The 22,676-nt window shown below is 41.1% G+C and overlaps 1 long non-coding RNA gene across 1 annotated transcript; it reads right to left on the reverse strand.

The window, feature by feature from the left end:
- Nucleotides 1–3,265: 3,265 nt before the first annotated feature.
- On the reverse strand, nt 3,266–22,416 carry LOC144341014 (uncharacterized). The gene is made up of 3 exons (XR_013417580.1): nt 22,375–22,416; nt 21,797–22,002; nt 3,266–3,954 (listed from the first exon to the last, which is right to left on the reverse strand). It is a non-coding gene; the product is annotated as an uncharacterized LOC144341014 (long non-coding RNA).
- Nucleotides 22,417–22,676: the final 260 nt, after the last annotated feature.

The following is a 22,676-nucleotide window of genomic DNA, read 5'->3' on the forward strand; positions in this document are numbered from 1 at the left end:
AAAAATGGTGAGATGTGCTCATGGGCATTTTTTTTTTTCCAGCACATCTTCATTTCCCTAAGATTCTTTAAATTTCAAGAAGTAATGACTGAGAATCTGATTTGCAAATTGCCTCAGTACCTTGCAACATCATTAATTTATTCTAGAGATCTGAACTCATCAAGAGCAGCCACATGCTTCTTAAAAGCTCACTGATGGGCTGGGCACGGTGGCTCATGCCTATAATCCCAGCACTTTGGGAGGCTGAGGTCGGCGGAACACAAGGTCAGGAGTTTGAGGCCAGCATAGCCAACGTGGCGAAACCCTATCTTCTACTAAAAATACAAAAACTAGCCAGGCATGGTGGCATGTGCATGTAATCACAGCTACTCGGGAGGCTGAGGCAGGAGAATTGCTTGAACTCAGGAGGCAGAGATGGCAGTGAGCCAAGATCACATCACTGCACTCCAGCCTAGGCAAAACTCCGTCTCAAAAAAAAATAAGAATAAAAATTAAAAAAAGCTCACTGGCTTCCATGTCACTGGCCAGTGCTCATTCTTTCTTTGCATTCTGTTCTACCATTCTCCTTGTTGGATAAAAGAGACAAAAGCAAGTCTTGCAGAGTTCTGCCCTCTCCAGACTGCCCAGCTACAGTTTCACCATCAACTCCAAGCTCTAGATCTGCCGCTGTCTTCCCTGAGCTTCTTGCCTGGAACGTCATTAAGTCCTTTTTGTTGTCTTTAGAAGTTTCTTGCATGCCTCAGCTCATTTTAAACTTTCACCTTGCCAATACTCCTCTTGTAATCATTCTTGGTTGTGTGTTTTTTCCCTGCAAAAGTCTTTGTGAAACCTGAGCTCATTAAGTCCATTGCAGCTACTTTGGCTTCTTTAAATACTTCCAAATTTCCTTCCTCCTCGAGACTGTCGTGGTTGCAGAGACTGAGTTCATTGTTGAGAGGTTTTCACTATCAGGAAAGGTTCTCTCTGGTAGGGTCACATATCGCAGAAGTGCACAGTGGGCCTGTTTTCTCTCTGGTCCTATTGATATTTGCCTCCCTAATGGCTTAAGTAGGTGTCCAACCATATCCAGATTTTCTCTTCTTGCCTATAGAAAACCCCAGGATGACGCTTTCTTCTTTTGGACTGAATACCAGGTATAAAGTAGTGAGTTGCACGCTGCCTCCTGCCCTTTTAGACCAGCGTACAACCCAATGAGCTTATCAGAGAACTGCTGACTGCAGCTGGGCAAGTTGTAAATTAAAAGTCTGGGATCTTTCTTTTTTGCTTTTCTAAAAGAACCCTTTGTGAGTAATAATAATCCCTGTTAGATCTTACTGAGTGCTGATGTTTTTGCCAGGCAATTTTCTAAGAACTTGAAAGGTATCATTTCATTTAATCTCGCCAACAATGCTTTTGGGTAGGACCTATTATTGCTTCCATTTTATAGATGAGGACACTGAAGTACAGAGAGGTGAAGAAAATTTGCCACAGTCATGGAAGAAGTAATGGCGGGGCCATGATTGGACCTGACCCACTAGTGTATGTCCTTGCCAACCACATCATGTGGAGGTATCCCCAATCTTGTTATTATCCCATGGGTATTTTTACTCCTATGCTGGATGCTGTATTTATCTCCATCAAGTATTATCCTTTGGTCTTTTTATACGTGTGCTGGATCATGTATTTATCTCCATTAAATGTTTCCCTGCCAGTTTCGCCTAGGACCCAGGGCCTATAAATGTCTTCTTGAATTTTGATTGTCTATAAATTCATTGAATACTTCCACTTTTATGTCAGAAATCCTGGCTTTCTAAATCTCCCTCTATTATCCTTCTTATGACTACCCTGACCTTCAATAACTTGTTTATATGTCTGTGAGTTCCCTGATATAAGGGGCGATTACTTATTCATTTTTGGTGTCTGTTGAATAAATGAATGAATGAACGAATGAATCCCATGTATTCATTCACATTCTCAACTTTTAGGAAGTGCTGAGTAGGCTGACTCTCAGGGGAAACAATAGCATCTGGGTTTTTCAAGAATGATGCTGTCTTTTTCCTGGTGGGGTTGACCTTTCCAAGTAGACTGCCTGGTGGAGTGTCATAAAACTCCCTCTTCTCACAAATTATCCCACATGCCTGCAATTCCACCATGAAAGATTTATTCCTTTGACCTATGTCTTACTAGCCATTTCTACCTTAGTCCCCACTTCCCCAAAGAAAAAAGATTTCCTAGACCCTAGAGGAGGAAGCTTAAAGACCATGAAAACAGAGCAGAGGAACCCAGGGGACCCCGGAGAGGAGCCCAGGGCCCGCACGATGTACTGATAGTGACTGCGAGTCATACGATAAAGCCCTTGAATAAGAAAAGAAAACAAATAGAAGTGTCCTGTTAGATGACTCTCAGAACACTTTCCAAGGAGATATAGGCTCATTATTTTAAAGCAGGGAAGAAACTTAAACCAAATCATCTTCTTTGAAAACGAAAGGCTTTATCAAAGCTATTTTCTTTAAGAAAATAGCCCCAAAGGCCTTGGTGAAACACCTGAGGAATTAGAGCAGATGAGGTCAGTTTAATACGTATCGTGTGTGTGTCTATAAAGATGTGAACCAAATTGAACTGTACTTATCAGCAAAGTACTGAGTCGGCAGAAGAGCCCAGCTGCACCCCGAAGTGGCCACTTCTGAGAGCCTGTCGACAGCTTTATCTTGGCCCAGTGCCCACCCCTCTTCTCAGCACATTTTTGACTTCGCAGCTATCCACACCCCGTGTTGGTTTAGAAATAAAAGGTTGCTGTTATCTTAAGTGAGCGATTTAGCCCTTATTTAAGCATTTCTTTAAAAAAAAAAAAAAGTTCCATCAGCGTGCTGAGGAGCAGCATCCCCGTCTTCCTTTTGCTGCTGACTCTCCAGGGGCCTCGGGTCAGTAATTTCAGCTCTCTCTGCCTCAGTTTCTGCATCCAGGCTTTGCGATTAGGGGCAGGGGAAGAGGAAGTGATGGCTACATTAGCAAAGTGCTTTCTACCATTTCATTACTCCATTAGCGTCTTCCTTCCTTTCCTCCTCACTGGAGTATTTTGTGAACTAATGAGATAATGGTCTGCAAGTGGTTGGAAGCCCCTCAGAGGGCCTTAGTACCCAGGACACTGGTCTGACTTCCTCCTAAACCAATTCCAGTTATGAACAATGCACACACACATTCAGATCCGAGGAGTGACCTCACTTCAAGACTCGGCAGCCAAAGCCACACACATTGCCTCACAGCCATTGATCACAAGAGATATCCACATTATCTACCAGTTTTATTCTAATCTTCAAAGCAAATACATAAAGCAAATATACAGCAATTCTGCATGATCCCAAGAACTGCATATTTTAAAGTGACAAATAATAAATAAATAATAGAAAATCACTCAATTCTGATCTGGAAACGAGCCTGCAAAATGTATTTCCAGTAAGCATGCTTTTAAAAGTCCAAATTCACATCGAGAAAAATCTATTTGTGTGCAGATTAAGATTTTCGTAAGGAATGCTTCACTTCCTGTGATGTGTGCCTCTAATAAGGATACCAGAGTAAAGGGAGTTTACTTGGAACTGCATAATATGAAAGGAAAAAGACCTGGTTCTTTAACAATCTCGTAGAGATCAACTTAATTAACTGATCAATTTGGAGTGGGGCAGGTTAGAAAATCCATTCAAGTATCGCTGATGAAATTGGCAGGTGAGTTTGGTGCAAATAGGCGGGGAGAGGGCAGAAAGAGAAAGACGGAGAGAAATGAATCTCATGCAAGTAATTCCTTCCAGGTCTCCGGTTGGTAGATTTGGAGGACAGTCCCCTCTCCAGTTTCACAGCTTTGCAAAATTTAACTGTTTCTCTGTGCTCCACTGAAAAACTTCATTTCAGAATCCTGCAAATGATTTTGTCTTCTGTTCATTTGTGTTAGGAATTTAGAGACTGACATCCGAGCAGTGCAGGCTGTGGGAATTAGGGAAATAATGTTAGAGTTATTTAGATTTCCGCTTTTCATTCAACAAATATAAGGGGAAGACTTTAAATTTTAGATGGAGGAAATAAAATATGGATAAAGAGGTATTCAGACTAGGTCTTTATGGAATAGTAATTGCAAACCCTTTCCAAGTCTCTCTCCTAATTGCTCCTTGAATATTGAGGCTGCCTCTTTTAGTTTCTGTGGCTAAGTTCACCTCTGTAGGATTATGTCAGGCAAAGAACTATGAACACAAACGGCTCCCATTAGGGCTCTCAGCCCCGGGGTTCCTGACAGCTGGGAAGTGTTGCAAGTAAACTATTACAAATAATGGAGAATTGAAGTTTATCAATGATTTATTACACAGACTATAAGCAATATTTCAAGATTATTACCATAAGGATACCTCTCATTCACCCGCATTCCAATTTTATTTTACTTCCTTTTCCTGTCTTTTGGACCGCAGATCCACAGAGTTGCATTAATTCTACTGTTTAGTGCATGGTACACTCATAGATTCATAAAAAGCCCTTCAACAATGCTGTTGTTGTTTTCCCTCCAACTCGCTCATCCCACTCTCACTCCCCCTCCCTCCAGATCCCCTTATTCCTATATTTATGTAGATATATGGACATCCTTGAATAATATATAATATTGCTTTGTGTGTGCATGTTTAATGTCTAATTTACAAAAGGCAATGGGCTATAAATCTCATTCTCTCTGTTACTTTTTTCATCCAGCTGTTTTTTTGGAATCTCTCCTTGCTGTTATATTGAAATCTAATCATTATTGCTGACTGCCTTGCATCCAGCACAGTTGCTTCCTCGATTGCCCTAGGGATGAACACCTCGGTTGACTCTACCATACACACACACACATGCATAAATGGTGCCTCAAGAACCACCCACGGAGATGTCCCCTCACAGATCTGTGCAGGTCTGTCTCTGGGGGTGGCACTAGGAGTGGGATTGCCGAAGCATAGGATATTACACTCCCACCAGCAGTGTCAGAGGGCTCTCTTTTACCCACATCCTTTCAGCACTTGATATTAATAAGGTTTCCAATTTCTGTCAATCTAATTATTTTAAAGTGGATCGTGTTATAATTTAAATTTGCATTTCTCTGATTACCAGTGAAGTGGGTATCTCTTCACATGCTTAATAGCAATTTGGGTTTCTCCTTCTACAAACTGCCCATATCCTTTGCCCATCTAGCTCTTATGTGAGTTTCTGATCCTTTTTTTTTTTTTTTTTTTTTTGCCAATCTGCAGGAGTTCCTTGGGGCATTAATTCCTTACTGATTTTAGACACTGTGAACATCTTTTTCCATGCCACTGGACAGGCAGGTTAACTGTTTTGAACTGAAATCTTTAATTTTTTAGATAGTCAGACCCATCAATTTTCCCCTTATGGTTTATGTTGTTTGGGTATTGGTTAAGAAATGTGCACAAAACTACAAAGCCACAAAAATAGATGCCTATAGACTCTTCTGTAAGATTTGTGTCTTTTCCCTTTATACTTGGGTCCTTAGTCCATTTGAAATGTATTTTTGTCTGTATTGAGAGGTAGCCATCCAGCTTTGGTTTTTTCCACAGTGAGTCATTTATCCCAACACTATTCACTAAGTGATCCAGCTTCCTCCCACGGAATTGGGAAGCGGCTCTATTGTATACCAGTTTCCCATGGACACACGATTGGGTGTCCAGGTGCATATTCCATTTTTTGGTCAATTTGTCTATTCCTGCACCACTGCCCCACAGTTTTATTGTGGTAGTTTTGAAATATGTCTTAGCTAATGTGTTTTCTTAAGTGGGAGAGAAGGGTGGGGTTATATTAGTGGACTAAGAATGGTACATGATTCCACAGCCTCTCTCATCCTTGTCATAGCCCATAATTCCCATATTAGGTCACTCATGGGAAGGGATCCTACATGAAAATTTCATCTGCAATCTATGTCAAAATGGGGCGGGGGAAGCTGAAATATCTAAGAGGTCACCTGTTTGCCGTGCACAATATCCTGGAATTAAATTCCGTAGCTTTCAAAATAAGAAAGAGTGTCAATATTTTTTTACTCTGTCTTGAAAGTTAATACCTTAAGAACCTAGAACACAATTCTGTGGAAATCACAGAGCTTCAGGAGTTATTTCACTGGATTGCCAAGAGTTCCTAAGCGGGTAATGTGTATGCAGCAATTGAGGGGCAAAGTAGTTAATAATAAGCCTCACTCCAACAGCTACTAACTCGTTTTACTAATCTGGAACCCAGATCTCCTGACAGTTCCTCTTCAACTTTACAAATACATGTCTAATGCTCCCTGTGTGCTAGGCATCATTACATGGAGTAGAAAAATAAATAAATAGATACGGTCTCTGTCTACATATTATTCAATCAGTGACTTGCCTGGGCCCTGGCTGTGTACTCTGAATCATGGAAAAATGGACCTATTATGAAGTTATGAAGATATTTAGTCTATCTTATCAGCCAGAGGTCAATTCAAATACATTTTACAGACTGGCTGACAATCAGCTAAAAATTCCAAAGAGACTCTGCTGTGGTGGATTAACTGGCCAAATATAGACCTAGTCCATCACTCAGATGAGACAAAATGGTATGCCAAAAATGTCCTTCCAGAACAGGAATTAGATTAAAGCTACATTAGGGTTTCTGGATTGTCAACATTTGAGCTGTTTCCAGCTAAGGGAAAAAACAGAATATTCAGGCTCAGGAAAGAAAGAAAGAGAGAGGGAGGAAGGAGGGAGGGAGGAAAGGAGGGAGGAAGGAAAAGGAAATGAAAAAGCTGATGCTCAGTTGGGAATACCTAGGAAAAGGGCAGGATGTAACAGGGGCAGAGACATCCAGAAAATCTTCTCCTTTCCTCCTCTCTGACTTTACCAGAATCTCCTTTTGAGCCTGAATTACTTGTGAGTAAGTATCAGCAATTAACCAGCACAAATAAGATGTGGCTGACACATAGAAAATGTTCAATAATTATTAGCATTTTTAAAAGTAGACAAATATCTCTTAGAAATAATGAACTGAACCAAGGAGTATATCAAGCTTTCACTTGCAAGTGTGAAATAAACTGAACATTGTTTACGTTGTCTATTTATCTTTGCTTTCCCTACAGCCAAATTCCTGAAGGAATTCTCTCATTAAAAAAACATCCAGGTGTTGTTTATCATAGCAAAAAATAAAATAAAAGTAAATATAAGAAAAAGAAAATCGCCCTAAAGTTTGGTTGAAGAAATTTCAACATGTTCATATTTTGGAATTCTACTCAGTCTTCATAATTATTCAAAATCGTGTGGTGGATTGAGAGTAACAAAGAAAGATATTTAGACTTTGTGAAATTTAAAAAGCAGGTTAGATGATAATATAATTTATTATTGAAGAATTCAGAGCCTAGAGGCAGACAACTTGGGTTCAGCTCCCACTTCTTCCACTTCAATAGCTGCGAGGCTTTGGGCAGTATTTGTAATCGCTCCCTGCTTCAGTGCCCTCACCTGCAAAATGGCAATAGAAATTAAACCTACTTTGGCCTGGCGCGGTGGCTCATGCCTGTAATCCCCGCACTTTTGGAGGCCGAGACAGGTGGATCACCTGAGGTCAGGAGTTCGAGACCAGCCTGGCCAACATGGTAAAACCCCATCTCCACTAAAAATAACAAAAATTAGCTGGGCATGGTGGCAGGTGCCTGTAATCCCAGTGACTTGGGAGGCTGAGGTAGGAGAATTGCTTGAACCCAGGAGGTGGAGGCTGCAGTGAGCTGAAATAGCGCCGTTATGCTCCAGTCTGGGCAACAAGAGCAAAACTCCATCTCAAAAAAAGAAAGAAAGAAAGAAAAAAGAAAAAAGAAAAAAAATTAAACCTACTTCATAGGGTTCTTAAGACAATTTAGTGAATCAATTAATACACGCCCAAGCAATCCAAACAGTGTCGACAGATGTTAGTTGTGGTGATTATTATTATAACAGTATCATCTCATATCTTCCTATAGAGAAATGTCTGTAAAGATATACTATAAAATTTGAACATTGTTTATCTCTGGAAGGTGAGAGTATGGATTTATTTTTCCTCTTTCTGCTTATCTGCATTTTTCTAATTTTCTCAGACATGAAAATATATTGATTTTCTAATAAGGAGCAACAAGTTACTTTTAATTTGTGAAAAAAGATCTATGAGATGTCTAGAGGCAGGGAAGAATGGCACGTCCATACCATCAAGAGCTCCCTGCTGACAAACAGCATGGCAGTGAGGATGGTGCTGGGTTACATCCCCAAATAAGTAGGGGGTGAGGGGCTAGGAAAGGGAATAAAGGAATGTTGGAGAGAGTGACATTCTCCTCCTCTTTTTTTCATCTCACACTCAAGGTTAAGGTTCAATACAGCAGCAAAGTGAATAAAGAAATGAAGTGCTGTGAGAGGTCACGGGGACAAACATCGAGTGGTTCTGGAGTTTTGAAAGGCATTGGATAATTTCACCATCATTAATAACATCTGCAGTTGCCAAGCAGGCTAATGGCAGGGGTAATTAGAGCCTGTGCGCTAAGACAGATGACTGCTTGTCAGAGCAAGAGAGCAGGTCCACCCCAGGGGCTACTGCCCAGGGATAGTCAAGGCCAGGAGGCGGCAGGGCCTTGTCAGGAAGGACCCTACCTGATCACAGGAAAGAGATGACCCAGACTGTCGTTTGTGGGCAGATTCTTAGTTCACAAAGGAAATAGGGAGTGTCAGGGAGGGTCAGGGCTTGGGTCTAAATATAAAGCTGGTACATACTAATATCTTGTCATGAAATACTTTCATACTTCACATATCCAGGATTTAGGCTTACAGAGAGATGTTCAGTTCAAAGAAGTTGTGAAATCAATAAGTTGTGTCATTAACCAGTGATCACCCAGCCATCATTATGCACCAGTAGAGTGATTTTCTAGTCACTCAGACTAAGAAGTGGCCATTTGAAGACTTACTCTTTCTTCATGGACGAGGAAAGGAATGGGTTTAACATGAGCATTTTGGTCTTTCCTTGTCTCTAAATCAAATTAAGTTGTTCAGCTTTTTAATAAAGATGACTAATGTATTTTTTCTGAAGATTTTGTTATGAAATACAAAGAGTTATTTTTGAAGTGAAGATTTCCATCTGGATAAGTCTCAGAAAGAATCCTTCTATCCACGAGATGGTTCCCTACTGAGGATGCCAAAGGGAAACACTTGCAATGCCAGTTGGGGATTTGTCCCAATAACTTCACTTAGGCAAAAGTATATCACATGATTATTTCCGTAGACTTCTATACAAGTTTACTTGTTTGGAGATATTAGACCCCCGAATGCAATGCTGCACAATTTTAAAAGACGCCTAACCAACTTCCATTTATACATTTCAGATTGAACAAGAGTGTTTGTATTAGTCTGTTCTCATGCTGCTAATAAAGATGTACCGGAGACTGGGTAATTTATAAAGAAAAAGAGGCTTACTTGACTCACAGTTTCATATGGCTGGGGAGGCCTCACAATCATGGCAGAAGGCGTAGGAGGAGCAAAGACATGTCTTACATGGCAGCAGGCAAGACAGCATGAGCAGGAGAACCGCCCTTTAGAAAATTATCAGATCTCATGAAACTTATTCACTATCACAAGAACAACACAGGAAAAACCACCCCCATGATTCAACTACCTCCCACTAGGTCCCTCCCACAACACATAGGGATTATGGGAGCTACAATTCAAGATGAGATTTGGGTGGAAACATAGCCAAACCATATAGTGTTTATTGCATATTTCTCCTGGAACCCCTCTAAAATGATAGAAAAGGAATTGAAGATGTTTACAGTCACACACATCAAAAAAAAAAAAAAAAGAAAAGGAGATGAGAGCAGGTTACTGATGCCAATTAAACATTACAAGCTGGATGAGACCTGGAACTTTCTTTACCAGGAGTATGACAGACTAGACATTATGGCAAGCTCTATTGCCCAAATATACTGATACCCTTGTTAAAATACATTCAGCAAATATAAAGAGACAAGGTGGGAAATATGAGGGAGAGGTTAAGAAAACTGGAAGACAAAGTGAGAAGGTGTGATAGAGCCTTACAGAGAGATAATGAAGAAAATGGAAGAGATGTAAATGTTCCTGAACAAATGAAAAGTATCCATCTACTGATCCAGGAAATAATACATCTTAGATGAAATTCACTAATATTGGTAACATGCTACTTTTCTTTAGTTGAAGGTGTATTCATTAGTACTCATTTTATTATTAGGCTTTTAACATGTAGATACATCAGGTATACTCTTTTGAATGTCTTAAAAATTACATACTATAACAAATTAAATATTTGCATAAGTGCTAAGTTAAGCTTCAGCTTTATGAACTTTGCTAAGCTCCTATAAAAAGATCCAACAACAAGTTAGTCTATGAGAGTGTAGTCTTAGAGGGTAATGATTTTGCCCCTCCCTGGTTTTCTGTTTTCTCCTTTCTGAACCCCTAGTATTTGCATGTTGGACTTCTTGATTGATATCATATTTTCTTATCTTTTCTCTGCAAATTTTTATCTTTTAAATTTTGTTTCCTGAAAGACTTCTTCAATGTTTATCTCCAATCCCTTCTATTAAGTTTTTAAATGTCTGCTATAATGTCTGAATTTCTTTAAATGTCTGAATTTCGTCTAAGATGGGTTGTTTCCCAGATCAGTAGATTGATACTTTTCGCTAGTCCAGTAACATTTATATTACCTCCGTCTTCTCTATTATCTCTTTATAAGACCCTGGAAAGTCTTCAAGGTTGGAAGCACCACATACACCAGAAGACTGGGATGAGGGGTGGGGCTAAAAACTAGAAGACTGGTTAAAAGTCTGTACAAGGAGTAACTGAGCCTGGATTGTTTCCCTCTAAGCAAGATGGCTGGTATTCCTCCATTCCAAAGACTGTAAGTTTTGTCTCAGGAGAAATTGAGTTGAAAGAGGTCTAACCTTGACACCAAACATAGCTGAAAGCACACTGGATTCAGTGACAGCCTCTCTCCCGTTCCCACACTTATATATTACTATTATTACCACTCCAACCCTAATTCCCAGAAAGCAGATTAGAAATTTGGTCACTGGAGAAAAAGACTGATGACTGAACCCATCCCCCCAAATCTAAGAACCCATATTTCTAGGGGTTCCCCTATTGCAACCAGAAAGTGCCCACTATTTGTCCTATTGTGAAGAAAGTCTACTCTCCATAAATAAGCCTTATCCCTCTCCTATCCAGTTTCCAGTCATCTCTTTTGTGTCCCAGTCTGAAATGTAAAGAGATGGCCATGTTTTAACAGACATTTGATGAAAGCTCCTAATATGAAAGCCATACATCAAAACAAATAATTTGTGGGGGGAGGCGTGGAAGAAAGTAGGAGGAAATAGAATCAAGGCAAGTACTGAGGAAAACTACAATGTTAACAAACTATAATTAATATTGAAAGATAAGGGATAACATTGCATCTAAGAAGCAAGAATTAAATGTTATAAAATGGAACATCCACAGAAAGAGAAACCGTTTTTTTTAAAATTAGAAACATCATAGCATACATTTAAAAATTCAATAGAAGGAACTGGATGATAAAAGTTGAAGATCTCTTTCAGGAAATAGAATTTAAAAGATAGAAAATTACAGAGAAAAGAAAAGAAAATATGACATCTATCAAGAAGTCCAACATACAAGTAGTAGGGGTTCCAAAAGCAGAAAACAGAAAACCAAGCAAAATTAGGAAACACAAATTCCCCATATTTAAAGGTACATGTTTTCAGTTGGAAAAGGACCTTTGAGTATCAAGTAAAATGAATAATAAGAAGATCCACAACAAGTCACATTGAGTGAAATTCTAATATAACAGGGATAAAGAGAAGAACTTAAAACAGATGGTGTAGGGAGTAGGAGGAGTAAGTCATACATAAAAACTTAGAAATGAGAATGTTATTAAACTTTCAACAGTCACAGTAAAACCTCACAGACAGTGGAGTGATGCTTTCAAAAAACTAAACAAAAAATTATTTCTCACCTACAGTTACACATCCAGCCAAATTCTCAATCAAATAGTAAAATAGAATGAAGGCTTATTCAAACCTGCAAGTTTATTTTGCATGCATTCTTCCTCAAAAAACATTATGTCCCAGTAAAACAGTAAGTCAATAAAGTAAACCAAGATGGGAACTAAGAAAAAGTAGAATCTAAAGTTGCAGAGAATAAAAAGAATTCCTAGGATGATGGGAAATCAAGCAGTAGAAATAGAGGCATGTTATTTAAAAATATAAGAATTACCATAAGAAGACCAGGTGCAGTGACTCACGCCTGTAATCCCAGCATTTTGGGAAGCCGAGGCAGGCAGATCACAAGGTCAGGAGATCCAGACCATCCTGGCTAACACGGTGAAACCCCGTCTCTACTAAAAATACAAAAAAAAGTAGCCAGGCGTGGTGGCGGGCGCCTGTAGTCCCAGCTACTCAGGAGGCCGAGGCAGGAGAATGGCATGAACCCAGGAGGCGGAGCTTGCAGTGAGCTGAGATAGCGCCACTGCACTCTAGCCTGGGCGACAGAGCAAGACTCTGTCTCAAAAAAAAAAAAAAAAGAATTACTATAAGAAGAAAATAAACAGCCAAAAGACTTGAAAGAAATTCTTCAGGAGAATGTAACTTGGAGTTGGGAAGGGGTAGGGTCTACTCTGATTTTTAAAATCTATATGTATATATTACTTTAAAATATTTAAGTTAAGAAAAATATATCTCAAGACTAATCTAGAACACTCTGGGGCCTAGTTCTTTTTTTTAAAGCATCAGCTACAGTTTATTTTTACCCATTTCAGTTCTTAATTTAAGCAACGAAGCACAGAGAAAAATTGGAAACAGTAAAGAAATGGGGAAAAAAGAAACCACATTATCCATAATCCTCCAACTCTATGTGACCATCTGAATCATTTTGCTTTCAATATTTTCATAGAGTTGTAGTCATGGCTTCCATATAATTATATCCTGCTTTTCTTCTCCCACATTATATCGTGATCAATTTCCAGCTTGCTATATAGCATTGTAATCATCTTTCTTAATGGCTTGACAAGTCTTTTTGATCTGACTGTCACACTCAACAAAGTAAGTCACCTCTGTATTAGTCAGGGTTCTCCAGAGAACTACAAGACCAATAGGAGGTATGCGTATATAAATACACACGCACACACACACACATTTATTATGAGGAATTGACTCACATGATTATTGAGACTGAGCAGATCAAATCCCATGATCTGCTGTCTGCAAACTGGAGAGGAGACCGACAGTATAATTCCAGTCCAAGTCTGAAGGCCTGAGAACCAGAGGCTGAGGTTGTAAATCCCAGTCAAAGGGCCGAAGACTAATGTCCCAGCTTAAGTACATGGCAGGAAGCAAAGGGGTAAATTTCTCCTCCCTCTGCCTTTTGCCCTCAAGGAATTAGCTGATGCTCACCCACACCAAGCCAGATCTACTTTACGGAATCCACAGATTCAAATGCTAATTTCATCTTCAAGCAACTTCAAAAATATGCCTAGAAATAGTGTTTAAACTGGGCACTCTGTGGCCCAGTCAAGTCCAGTCATAAAATTCACCATCCCAGCCCCCTCTCCCTCCCTCCCATGGTCCTATTTTCCTGCTTTTCAGACACTCCTAGCACGTGCTTCTCCACCGGCCTTGGCCTTGTGATGCTCTTCCTCGCTGTCACAACTCAAGAAGTGGCTTAAATGCAACTCCCACAAGACCTTTTGCAACCCTTGGGCTCCAGTAGGCCCCTTTCTTTCACACCTGTTTTCATCACCGCAGTTTTCACTCCCTGACATTTTCTTGTTTATTTCTTAATTTGTTTATCTGGGGCCTGTCTCCCTCAATTGATTGTAAACTCCATGGATGCAGAAATTATATCTTTCCTATTTCCCACTCGAAGACGAGCACAGAGAACAGAGCTTGGCACAGAGAAAGCACTCAGTAAATATTTGAGGGGATGGGGGTGAATAAGTGACTGAATAATGAGTGGATGAAACGCTAACTGCTCAAGGCACAGAGAGAAACCTGAGGCTGAACAGGAATAACGCAGAGCTTGTTAAGCAGGGAGTCAAGAGATCTGCTTCTAGTCTTGGCTCCGCCACTCATCAGGTGCATAACTTGGAATAAGACACACTGAACCTCTCTGTGCCCGGGTGTCTCACCTGTGAAATGAGCAGGTTGGAGTAGGTGGCCTCCATCATCTGTTTTGACTGTAAATACTGAGGTGTGCCTCTTTGCAAGTCCTCATTTTGCTAAAGATTTGTGTTGTGACTTTTGGGGAATAACTTTAGTTGGTTTCCCAGGAAGACGGATGAGTAGAAAATTTAGTCAAACAAATATATCTCTTCTTTTTTTCTTTTTTCTTTTTGCACTACATGACAACCAGCAATTAGTTTTAAGATTTCTTGACTCTGTCTTTTCTTTTGTAAGAGAGAGTAACTGACTCATCGATTAGGTAAAGGAAGCAGCCTGAAGCTGGAGGGTTCCCTCACAAGAAACTTCCTTGACAGGCAATGATCCTTTAGAGAAATAATAGAGAATGGTGGCTGAAAGCACATAGTCTGATGTCAGACAAACCTGGTGATAAGTAATCTCCATGCAGGAACCTGGACAGGTTACTTAGGCAGAGAGGGTTGGATAGTAGTGCCAAATGCTAGAGCCTGACTGTAGGGGGTTGAGTCCTAGCTCTGCCACTTGCTGGCTGTGAAACCTCGCTTGTCTCAGGTTTCAATCTGAAAATGGAGATAAGAAAGTACCCACTTTATAAAGTTACTGTGAGGCGTAATGAATTCCAACTGCATGAAACCCCTTAGTCAGCGGGCACTGGGAGCACACAGTCACCACTCTTTGGGTTTGCTGCTATTGTTTTCTGTCATTACTTAATTTATCTAGGTCTGTTTCTTCATTCATTCATCAATGAATATTTACCAAGTGCTTTTGAAGAGGCATCCTATCACTTCATTAACTTAAGATGAGACTTCTGGGTCTCAATTATAAAATCATTAGCCTATAAGTCTGGGAGGAAGTGTGTTAATATCTCTTGCAATCATTCTCAAACATGCTCCCCTGGCAGTACATCTCGGGGAGAACTGGCTGTGCCAGTCATCCAGGGGAGCACGGCTCACCTCCGACGTGCAGGATTCCCTTCCCCTCTGTCATCCCACCAGAATTTGGACCTCACTGTGCTCAGAGTCAACTCTTCTGACTCCCAGTCTGGGCCAGAACAAGCAAGGCAGGTAAATGACAAAGTGAAGGGGAAGAGAAACTCAGAGGTATAAATGGAGGCACTCCAAAAAAGAAAGAAAGAAGTAACAAAGCATTAGAAGTTATTTCCTCCTAACATACAGAGCAATTGGTAGAGATGAATTTTGGATCTGATGTTCATCTCTGCCCTCACTTTCTCCGTCATTTCCCTTACTTTCATTTCTGAGAATACTTCTGAAGCAGAGATTTGGGTCCATGATAGTGGATGAAATAGGAAAATGTTTAGAAGTAAATAATGGCAACTTTAAAGAAAGGACGATCAAAGTTGCTAACAGCATATTGATGCACTTGCATATCGAAGAATTAAATAAGTTCATAAATAAATGAAGGTAGATCTTGAGATTAGCTATTGAATTATCCTTGGATCAATAACTGGAGCTTATCTTTGTCGAGTATTTATATTTCTCCTAGTCCATAGTTAAAATTAACACTTAGGATCATGGTCTGTCCAACTGCCTCTATTATTAATAGGGCTTCAGAAGGAACTTATAACCTTCTCCTGCAAGCCGGGTCTTCTTCCGTGGTCTCTAACTTCATCCAAATAAGGCATATAACCTAGGAGTTTATTCTTCACACTCCTACTCTCTCATCATATCCAAACATCAGCAAATCTTACTAATCTTAGCACACAAATACCTTTCAAATTGGTGAATATTAATTAATTCAAAATAGTTATGGTTAGCATGTTCAAAAACATAAATTAAAAAATAAAATATAAAAAAGAATAAGACATAATTAAGCAAAACAGGTGACTCTATAACAAGAAAAGGTGGATAGGAAAAAGAACTAGTTAGAAATATCAGAAACAAAAAATATCATAAAATATACAAAATCAGTAGATGCAATAAAACCTAGCTTGGATGCAGTCACGATAATTAGTTTAAGTTGAAAGATAGTACTGAAGAATTCATGCAGAATACAACACAGCAACAAAGAAATACTGAGTAAAGAGGAGACTTCAGAGGTACGGTGTGGTAGCTTTCCTGCAAAGATGGTCACCATTAATTCCATCTCTCCCCATACACACAGGCTTCTCTCCTGTCAAGAGACACTGTCTCCCTTCCTCTGGAATCTGGGCTGGCCTTATGATGTTTTTGACCAAGAGAATGTGGTAGGGGTGATATTTAGAGCTTCTGTGGCTAGGTCTTAAAAATTCTCGGCAGATTCTGCCCAGGGTGCTTAAAACACTCCCTCTCAGAAGCCAGTAATCCTACTGCGAGAAGCCTGAGCCACATGGGGAACTGACTAAAACCCATGGAGAACCAACATGTAGGTGTGCCAATGGATAGCCCCAGGTGAGCTCCCACCCATGGAATCAGCAGCTGTCGACATTTTGGGCCCGTGAGCCATGGGGCCAGTAAGTCATCTTGGACGTCCAACCCAGTCAAGTTTCTGGATGATTGCGCTCCAGCTGGCATCTGGCCTCAACTGCACAAGAGGTCCCAAGTGAGAACAACTCAGCCGAGTCCAATCACCCTGTGGAACCATGGGAAATAACAATAAATTATTGTTTTAAGTCACATTTTGTGTGGTTTGTGGTACAGCACTAGATAATCGGAACCTACCAAGAAGAGACTGAGAAGTTCTGATTAACAACTAACAGGAAGTCCAAAAGAAAATAGAAAAAAAAAATGGCAGAAAAATTACATTCAAGAATATACAGGAATTTTCCAGAATTGAGAAAGACATGAGTTCTCAGCATGAAAATGCACACCTCATATGTCAAGCAAACTAATTAAAAATAAATCCACACCTAGTCACATTGTTGCGAAGCTGCAAAGCTTAAAAGCTAACAGACAAAAAAGGCAGGTCGCCTGCAGAGTAATGACAACTGAAATGGCAGCAGACTTCTCATCAACATCAAGAAATGCATGATGGCAGGAAAGCAATATTTTCCTTGTTGAAATAAACAAACTGTCAATCTACAATTCTGTACTCATCTACTTCATCATTTGAGTGAAAGCATAATAGAGACATTTTAAGAGATGCAAAAACTCAGAGCTACCTTTACGCTCCCTCAATAAAAGATTTAATTCTAACTGGGCACGGTGGCTCACACCTGTAATCCCAGCACTTTGGGAGGCTGAGGCGGGTGGATCACAAGGTCGAGAGATCCAGACCATTCTGTCCAACATAGCAAAACCCTGTCTCTACTAAAAATACAAAAATTAGCTGAGCATGGTGGTTCACGTTAGTGTGGTGGCGTGGTTAGTCCCAGTTACTCGGGAGGCTGAGGCAGGAGAATCACTTGAACCCGGGAGGTGGAGGTTGCAGTAAGCCAAGATCGTGCCACTGCACTCCAGCCTGATGACACAGTGAGACTCCGTCTCAAAAAAAAAAAAAAAAAAAAAAAAAAAAAAAAAAATTTAAATTAAAAAAAAGATTTAATTCTACAAGAAGAAATAAGAATTTAAAAAGAAAACTGTATCCATGCAACAGAAGGCAAACCTAAAGTACAAAGTAACCAACTGCAGAATGATGCATATAGTATAATACTGTTTAAGTAATACTTAAACCCCTACCAAAAGACTATGTATTGTTTATTAAAATATCCACATATAGTAAAGTGGGAAACATGGACAGAAATGATACCTACCAGCTTCAGGGCAATAGTAACCACAGGAGAGGGAGCAAAGAGAATGAAATTGAGAGGAACACACCAAAGGCCCCAACTATATCTGTAACACCTATAATTCTTACTATTTGAACTCTTGTCTCTACTTAGGAACTGAATAGAGTCCAGTGATTTTTTTTTTTTTTTTGAAAGAGAATTGTTTGGAGGAAATGGTATCTCCTCACTCTCTGAAATCTTACGACCTGAAACTTAAGACCTACATGGATTCAGATAAAATGGTGCACATTGCTCTCTAAGCTTCCTGTCTGAACTGTCACTATCCAAGCTCACTAACTGCATAGAATCAGAGAGCACAGAATACCAGGTTTCTGTTGCTTTAAAAATATAAGGTCTTAAGCAAAATAGTAAAATGCTAACAATTTGTTAAATCTGAATGGTCGGTACTTTTGTGTTTAAATATTTCAAATATTTTAACAGAACAGTTTTTTACTAGTAATCTGTGGAAAGCAATGTCATGGCTTTCTTTTAGAGTCACAACACAAACACAAACTGGTGTCTATGTCTATGTAGGTGACAGCACTTTGTGTTGGCCCCACTGCGGGAGCAGCAAGATATTGCCACTTCCTGAGCTGCTTCATCTGCATTTGGGTCCCCAATGCCACCAGACAGAGCTGGGCTGTGCCCTCCACTTCATTCACAAATTTACAGAGCTAGGAGGAGACATTCAAAGATACATGACTATGTCTGATGAAGTAAGTTTCCGGACAAGGCCAATTTTTACTTAAAAGAAAATAAAAATCCCAAGAGGAAATTTACTTAAGGAAGGTGACCCATACTTGGAAGTTGAAGGGGTATGCTGGACCAGGGGCAAGGAGCGCTAATACCAAGCTGAATGGGTAGAGAACCACAGGAACAGTGATGTGAATGTGAACACGAATTAGGGGCCACCAGGACTTCTCCTGACTAGCAACTGGACCACAGAGCCCACAACCCACTGTACCTGGGTGAGGGCTGGACATCCAGCCTCCAGAGACTTGAACTGGTTCTCTGTATGGTAGCAAAAAAGGTCAAGTCTAATTAATGGGCAAGTCTAACTCGTTCCATGATTCTCAGGAATCTTTGGGAGAAAAACTCAAGAGAAGTCTAAACTTCCTGCTGATTTGACAGGTGGGACCTGGACTTTTGTGATTTGGATATTTGAGAGGAATCGTTATCTTATATTGGAGATACAGACTGCTGATGGCAAGGCTTTGGGCTATTGACTTTATCCTCATCATTTGTACACTTGGCAAAGAGGAAGCAGAGGTGGAAAGATTTCAAAACGGCAGCCTATCCCCAAGCAATACTGCAGTCAGTGAGGCCTTTCCTGACCACTCTATTTAATATTGTATTCCTCCCACCACGTACTCTGGACCTGTCTCCCAGCTTTATTTTCCTTAGTAGAAGGATTACCTTAACGTTTAAAGTATTATTTAGTATTTTTTCTGTCTCTCCAACTAGGATATAAACTCCATGAAGTCAGAAATTATCCGTTTTGTTCGCTGCTGGTCTGTAAGTTTCAGAGCAGTGCCTGGCACAAAATAGAAGCTCAGTAAACATTTATTGAATGAATGACTCAACCTGTGTTTGGCTTTGGAGTGTGCTCAGACATAACACATACATCACAAACACTCTCGGTGGGATAAAATTTATGGGAGACCATTGATTTGGACTGAGCTCCTGCACTAGACTCTGACAAACCAATCTAAAGTGAAGTCACTCATGCTAAGGCTCCATGTCACCAAACTGAAACCTAAGCTGTTTACCTGTAAGATCTGACCTTTTGAGAAAACAGGAGAGACAGTAGCCTAACACCCAAATAGGGCCATTTACCAAGAAACCAGAGATTCACAGCAGCCAATCAAAAGGGGCCCACTCAACGGAGCTTGTGATAAGGAAGCCCCCTCTGCTGTAACCCACACAAGGAGAGTAACCTGAAGTGACGTGATGTTAGCCAATCTGCTCTTTGCACCAGGCTATCTCCCTGTTCCTGCTCAAGTTGACTTACAGAAACCCACTGTTCTGCCTCACCCAGTGGAGCTCCAGTCTATTTTGTAGACTGGATGCTGCCCAGTTCATGAATCACTAATAAAAGCCGCTCAGCCCTTCTCAGCATACTCAGGGCCCAGTGCTTGCTAAATATAATGGAATCTAGAAACAGTGTGAATGGAGCACCCTGTTTTTGGTTTTAAGCTGAAAGAAACCCTAAGGCAGGTTAGAAGAAAGCAGCCTGCCCAGACCACAGCCATTGCCTACGGATCAGAAAGAGGCCTGGGCTGGAGTAAGGAGCAGAACCTTCCCACGGAACCCAGGGTCACACCAACTCTGAGGAGCCCAGTGACACACATGGGCCTGGGAAGGAGGTGGCCAGGATAGGCTTGCCAGGGACAGTGCCTGGCTCTCCACTTCTACCCCATGGTGCCTCTGGAAGGGTGATCTCACCTCCTGTCCAAACCCCAGACTTCTAGTAGCTTCTCCAGCTTTTTTTACTATGAAAAAAAAAAGAGAGAGAGAGAAAGAGGAACTGGGGAGAATTAGAGGAGGGGAAACGTGGAGGAGCAGACAGGCTGGGCTGAACCAGCAAGCGTCCTCCCGGGGGCAGCTGTGTGGGAAAGGGACTGAGGCTGGATGTTAGCTAGAGCTCTGCTGCGATGGAACAAAAGTAAGTCCCTTTTCTGCAGGGTGGGGGATTCCTGAAACAATGTCCATTGTGGACTTCTAAAGCCTGGCTGGGGCCCCAGCTTCTAAAATGGGTTTTGAGTTGTAACAGCAACAACAACTTGGCTTCTTTTTATGGTGATCCCTAGGCCACCCTATCCTGATGGCCTGACCTTCAGGAGGACAAGGTGAACTGTTCCCCTTATCTCGCCTTGCTTGACGGGACAGGGTTATCAGGAAGGGAATCAAGTTTAAGTTTGGAGTTTTTTTTTTTTTCCTCCCTTCTGGTATTTCCTACTGTACACGCTGCCAGAGGCAATGACAATGGTGGAAACTAATAAACTGTATGCATAAGCTTTTCTTTCTGGTACAACAAGCACAGTTTATGAGTTTCTCTCCCTCTTTTAATCCTTGCTTAAAGTCTTTTCTTTTCCTTGCCTGTGGAGTTCAGCACTTGCCTTGCTAAAGGCCTCTGCCTTTTGTTCTGGCCTGAAGCACGAACTTCAGTGGCAGCCTCCTTATTTAGGGCATGCTTTCTCATCCTCTTTCTGTTTCTCCTTCCCTGTGTCTGTCCCTCCCTCCCCTTCCCTTCTCTGCACCCCCCCCCACCCCACCCACCAAAACTAGTTTATTTGTTTGAAATTGCCAATACAGCCTTTCCTACACTGACAGTGGCAACCTGAGTTATGGATTCTGAGTTTCCAGTTCACTGCCCAAACGACTCAGGGCATTTATTTCATGGGCCTCTTCCAGGTGGAACAGGTAGGGAGAGATGCTAAATAACTGACTTGCCAGAGTGTGCTCTTTTTTTTTTTTTTTTTTTTTTTTTTTTTTTTTTGAGACGGAGTCTCGCTCTGCCGCCCAGGCTGGAGTGCAGTGGCCGGATCTCAGCTCACTGCAAGCTCCGCCTCCCGGGTTCAGGCCATTCTCCTGCCTCAGCCTCCCGAGTAGTTGGGACTACAGGCGCCCGCCACCGCGCCCGGCTAGTTTTTTGTATTTTTTAGTGGAGACGGGGTTTCACCGTGTTAGCCAGGATGGTCTCGATCTCCTGACCTCGTGATCCGCCCGTCTCGGCCTCCCAAAGTGCTGGGATTACAGGCTTGAGCCACCGCGCCCGGCCCCAGAGTGTGTTCATAATACGTGTTTCCTCTGCATAAACTAATGAGACTTACATAATTAAGTGCGTGTACGTCTTCCCTGATTGGTGGAGTGTGTTCATAATACGTGTTTCCTCTGCATAAACTAATGAGACTTACATAATTAAGTGCGTGTACGTCTTCCCTGATTGGCGGTGTTGGTCCCTGGTTTGGACTGTCAGAGAAGGCTGGCAGGTGCCATAGAAGGGAGGTGGGCTTGCCAGGTATCTGCACCCCTCTTGTTGGTCCTCCTCTTCCAGGGATCTTCACTACTGCCTCCAAGGCTCCACCAGCCAGAGGACCAGGCCTCTGAGCATCTCATGCCCCTGGGAGGAGAAAGGTAGGAAGCAGAAATGGCCTTGCCTTATCCTGCATATCTAAAAGCAAATTACCTTAGCTCCAAACTTAAAAATACTCCTATATGTAAACAGCACCCATCAATCGCTGGTAAATTATCACCTTTTCCCTTCACAAACACATATCCAGCCTTAATTCAGATGATCTTTGACTTAGAAGTAAGAACCCACAGAAGGACTTTCAGATGTAGATTCCAGTATTTTGCCACAGATTACTATAGGATGGTACGTGACCTTCAACACAAATAATTCCTCAGTTTAGACTGAAACCACCAGAGAATATCTGAATAAACACAATATTTGTCTCCAACAGCTCAGCTGTCTTTGGCTGCACCATCTCACCTATAGCTGTGTTATTGATAAGCCCTGGCTGGGAGGAGAGAGCTGGATGGATCCACCTCTGCCTTGCTGTGTGGGATTGGGCAAGTCACTTTCCCTCTGGGCCTGTGTTTCCTCAGCTCTAAATTAAAAATTAAACTGAATTATTTCAAGATCCCTTCCATGTTTAAAATTCTATGAGCCTGAGATGAAATTTGACTACTACTATCCAAGTCCATTAATGATTGTTAATCCCTAGACATCCCCACAAGAATATGAGCTACTGGTGACTTCACACTTTTATTAAATGTATATATAATTGAAAT

Source organism: Macaca mulatta, chromosome 5 (assembly GCF_049350105.2).
Source record: "Macaca mulatta isolate MMU2019108-1 chromosome 5, T2T-MMU8v2.0, whole genome shotgun sequence".
Taxonomy (NCBI): Eukaryota; Metazoa; Chordata; class Mammalia; order Primates; family Cercopithecidae; genus Macaca; species Macaca mulatta.